This window comes from Tupaia chinensis, unplaced genomic scaffold, assembly GCF_000334495.1.
Source record: "Tupaia chinensis unplaced genomic scaffold, TupChi_1.0 Scaffold000083_1, whole genome shotgun sequence".
Classification (NCBI taxonomy): Eukaryota; Metazoa; Chordata; class Mammalia; order Scandentia; family Tupaiidae; genus Tupaia; species Tupaia belangeri.
In genome coordinates this window covers 158,457-163,289 of record NW_006159544.1, presented here as the reverse complement: position 1 = coordinate 163,289, position 4,833 = coordinate 158,457, and the positions used below count along the sequence as shown (strand labels likewise).

The window sequence follows — 4,833 nt, the reverse complement described above, 5'->3', positions numbered from 1 at the left end:
ATAAAAAAGCTAGTCCACAATAAGGTCTCATTCAATAAAAATTTATTATTTCCAAACCACAGTGAAAAGAATTGCAGTAATTTACCAATTTATTTCTACTATGTGCCTTTGGAACACCTCACTAAAAATTGGTAACTGACACAAAAGAATAATTACATTTACAAAATGTAATGTTGTAGTGACAGTGCTGAAGTCGATTGTCAGAGACTATTAAGCTCTTTGAGTATGGTTATATCTTAATTATTTATCCAGAACATTGGTCCAATAACATAAAAATAGAGAACAACATCTGGAAATTTATCTCATTCAGTGTTCAGAGATAAAAAAGTTAACTATTCTTTCCATTATTTTCTGCACATAAGTTCTTGTTCATGATGAAATCTGATAGCAATTAAATACTGGCATTTTTCCAAGCTACTGTATGAAGAGGATGCTGAAGGCCGTCACTATACAGTGCACAGCAACATAGGGGCTCTTCCATTCACAAATTCTGGCACACTTCCAAAATATACCCAACCATCCAGTTTTATTTCTTTCTTCTTTCTTTCTTTCTTTCTTTCTTTCTTTCTTTCTTTCTTTTTCTTTCTTTCTTTCTTTCTTTCTTTCTCTCTCTCTCTCTCTCTCTCTCTCTCTCTCTCTCTTTTTCTTCTTTCTTTCTTTCTTTCTTTCTTTCTTTCTTTCTTTCTTTCTTTCTTTCTTTCTTTCTTTCTTTTTCTTTCTTTTTTGGAGAGGTTTTGCTATAGGGCACGTGTGCTTGCCAGAGAGACAGAGAAACAGAAAGCGAGAAATCACCCCCCCAGGGGGGGATGGCCACACCGCAATTCCTTCTCCTCCATTCTCCTCTAGGGGATCTTGGGCACGCACTCACACATGCCCAGCGTGAGTTTAAGCCACTGGATCCAGGACTTGAACCGTGGTTGACTACATGGGAGTTCAGCGACATAGCCATTAGGCTAACTGCTGGTCCCCAACCATCCAGTTTTATTTCTGTCCAGGAAGCTGAGTGCCAAGGATCAGATATAAGCACAGGTACATATAAGCAGCAAGATTGCAGTCAACAGACTCTGAAAATTGAAAATGGCAGACATAGTGAGGCCGCCAATGCCCTAGGCACATCACCTTTCCAGGCCCCAGGTGGACAGAGTAATTTTTCAATGAGGGAATCAGGGTAATTAGCATATCTATCACTTCAAACATTAGAAGCCCTTTGTAATGTTTAAAATGTCCTCTTGGGACAGGTAAGGTGGTATGGTGGTTAAGGGCTCTGGACTCCCACATGACTGACCACAGTTCGAGTGCCGGACCTTTCTCTCTCTCTCTCTCATTTTCTTTTCTTCCCTTTGATTCTCTGAGCCTTGCTTGTATAGATACATTTCAGGATTGGTGAAGTTGTGGGCCCCAGGACCCCGATGCCAAGTGACAGCTTGCTACTGCCTGTCTAGACCTGGCTGGATGGTGCCCCTTGTCAATGGAAATATAACCAACTGTAAAAATTAATAATCAATACTCAGTGCAGTTTATTTCCAAGCCAAATGTGAGTGACCTAGGCAGGAGAAGATACACACATGCCTTTTCTGGGGGTGACTGTGTACAGGGGTTCCTTTTATTTGTTTTTGAGATTGACAGACAACATTTAATGAAGAAATTTTTCCATTGGTCTGGCCCAAAAAGGCAGGACAGGTAGAATGGGGGGGACTTGTAGGTTATAGGTGGGTTCCACAATTCTTTGGTTAGTGATTGGAAGGGAAGATCTGTGTCTTGGGAAGAGATTAGTTAAAGAAAGGCTTAATGTACATCTCAAGGAAAGGGAAGTTCTGTGTCTTGGGAAGAGATAAGCAAAAGAAAATACTGTAATCAGTTGAAATATACATCTCAAAGATACTATGCCAGGAGGTACGAAGAATTCTGCTCATAGAAAATAAATGGTCTGTTAATGTTTGTGGCATGACTTCCTCAGTCCCTTTTGAAAAGATTTTTGAAAAATAAGAAAAGTAGTCAGACTTCTGTCCACATCCAGTAGCTTGAAAAACATTCCAGGTATGAGTTCAGTTTGGCAGTTCTGCACCAGCGCTGGATGGGGTTGAGATGTGGCAGTGCATGAATCAAGCAGCTGAGGAATTTTACTCTCATCTTCTACAGCTGGTGTTCAAGTGTAGTTGATCAGCAAAGGTCAACCAAACCCTTTGAAAAATATTCTAAGTGAAAATGACATGGTATTCATTGCAGAAAAAGTGCTTTTAGAAAAGGAAGAAACAAGTCATATTGGAGAAATCCAATCTTAAAAGACTGCTATTTATGATTTCTCTACTGGGGAAAGTGTGTGACTGCTTGCTTTACTGGCTGGGAGAGCAAGGTAGTTAACTGGATTTACACTATGGCTCACAATCCTAATATGACCCATCTGAAGATTATTCAACCAGTTACTACCCTTCCTCCCCTTTGGGTAAGATATAACAGTTCAGATCCTGAAAGTACCTATTGGCTGGGAGCTGAGCTCATCACAACACTGACAGTATCACAAGAATTGTTTTATATGTAGTCAGTTGTATGGCAGATAAAAATTACTCTGTAAATCTTGAAAACCTAAAAAATTGATACAGCAAAAGATATCACAGTTGCCCCATTACAAACTATGATCACTTTGGATTATTTCCTGGAGTCCAATAGATGAGATTCTTCAAATCCCTCCACTCTCTTCAGCTGAAACTCTGAATATTAAAGTGGAATCAGGAGAACCTAGAGGTCCATGACTCATCTTCACCAAGAACTAAAATTTCTCCTTGTTTTGGCTGATGGTTTGAGGACTGGTGTGAGGACTGGTGTAACTTAATGGCCTGAGCCTCTGGAATTAAAAACCGTTGCTGAACTTGTGCAGGAATTTCTGAATGAATTAAATAAGCTGGATGGATTTGGTGATTCTACACAAAAAAAAAAAAAGACACGGACAGTGAAGCACAACGCTGCTGTAATCGATAGGTCCCTGGAGTGTTTCACAGTGTGAGGTGATCTTGATTTTGCTGAGCAGCTATTGTGCAAAATGAGCAGTAGTGTGATTTCCTATCAATACTTGGTGAAGTGTTTCATGTTGGTCATCCAGAGTCTGCAGCATGGTAACATACAACCAAGACTCTATAGTGGCAGTAACAGTTTACTGAATAAGCTCATTCATCAGTTTTACTATGGAACCATGGATGAAGTTTCTCTCAGTGAAACTATTTCAGTTCAAATGCCTTTGGGAATTGGTGTGGACAAATTAAAGAAAGATTGCATCAGTTTTGTGTCTTGTTGTTGTTGTTTTCAAACAACCAGACACATGAAAATCTTCTCATGGAAAATCTGCACAATCATCGCAAATAGTCACTACAGAATATTTATCCGTTTGACTTTTTGTCAGCATCAACATTGGCCTTTGCAGTCCCCCTGACTTTCTTCATTCTGTTCTTGTGTTTCTCTAGCTGTTTTATTGATGCCTTTTTCTTCTTATAGAGGCTATGTCTTGCAGGTCTATATTTGGGTTCATTTTTCTTCACATAATCCAAAGGACTATAAATCATGCCAAAGCCAGTTGTCGTGCCACCACCAAAAAGGGTTCTGAACCCAAACACAAAGACAATATCTGGTGTGGTCTTGTACATCTTCGCTAGTTTTTCCTGGATTTCTGTCTTAGATACTGTTGCCTTCCCAGGTGAAGGACATCAATGACCATTTGTTTCATCTGAAATAACTGGTTGGTCATGAATTTCTTGGTTCATATAGTTACTGTGTTATTCACAATGGTGGTATATACTCAAGCAGTCAGGGAGGAAAAGAGCTATATCAGTTTTTTTTGTATAGGTAAAGAACTTGCATCTTTGAATCATTTGGAATACTTCAATTCTCCATCAGTAGACATCCAAGAACAGGTTTATTGTGTTTGAAAACTCCACCATATTTTATTAATACTAGTCAGTTTGAAGTTTTTCATTAAAGCTCAACATGAACGCCTCTTTCTTTAACACAATCCTGCATAAAATATTATAAAGAAAATCCTCTTGATGAGCAATACATTTTTCAGCTGCCAGTCAGACCAAATACTATAAAAACTTATATCAGATTCATAGGCATAGATACTATATCCAGCATCTTCTCTGACCATGATGGAATTAAACTTGAGTTTAATTTCAAGAGAAATCCTCAAAAATACCTAAAAACATGGAAACTAAATAACCTACTCCTGAATGACTCCACTATTACCGAAGAAATAAAGACTGAAATCAAAAGATTCATGGAAGTCAATGAAAATGAGGACACGAGTTTCCATAATCTTTGGGACACTGCTAAAGCAGTCATAAGAGAGAAATTCATAGCAATTAGTGCACATAAGAGGAAGACAGAAAGAAGGCTAATGGATCACCTAACATCAAGCCTCAGAGAAATGGAAAAGCAACAGAAAAAAAATCCAAAAAATTCCAGGAGAAAGGAAATAATAAAGATCCGAGCAGAAATAAATGAGATAGAAAATAAACGTACTATACAGAAAATAAATTAAAGCAAAAGCTGGTTCTTTGAAAGGATAAATAAAATTGATACACCACTAGCAAGACTTATTAAGGATAAGAGAGAAAGGAACCAGGTGAATCAAATCTGCAATTAGGCTGGTAACATAACAACAGACATAGTAGAAATTCAAAACATCATTAGAGGATACTTTGAACATCTATATGCTAAGAAACAAGACAATCTGGATGAGATGGACAAATTCCTGGACAAATATAATCTACCAAGAATGAGCCAGGAAAAAATAGAAAGTCTGAATAGGCCCATAACAAGCCAGGAGATTGAATCAGTAATAAA

The 4,833-nt window shown here is 38.1% G+C and overlaps 2 pseudogenes; one reads left to right on the top strand and one right to left on the bottom strand.

The window, feature by feature from the left end:
- Positions 1–414: 414 nt before the first annotated feature.
- Positions 415–1,088, bottom strand: LOC102492631 (protein kish-A-like; annotated as a pseudogene).
- A 997-nt stretch (positions 1,089–2,085) lies between these two features.
- The window catches only part of LOC102494971 (protein zwilch homolog), a 5,313-nt pseudogene continuing 2,565 nt past the window's right edge, over positions 2,086–4,833 (top strand).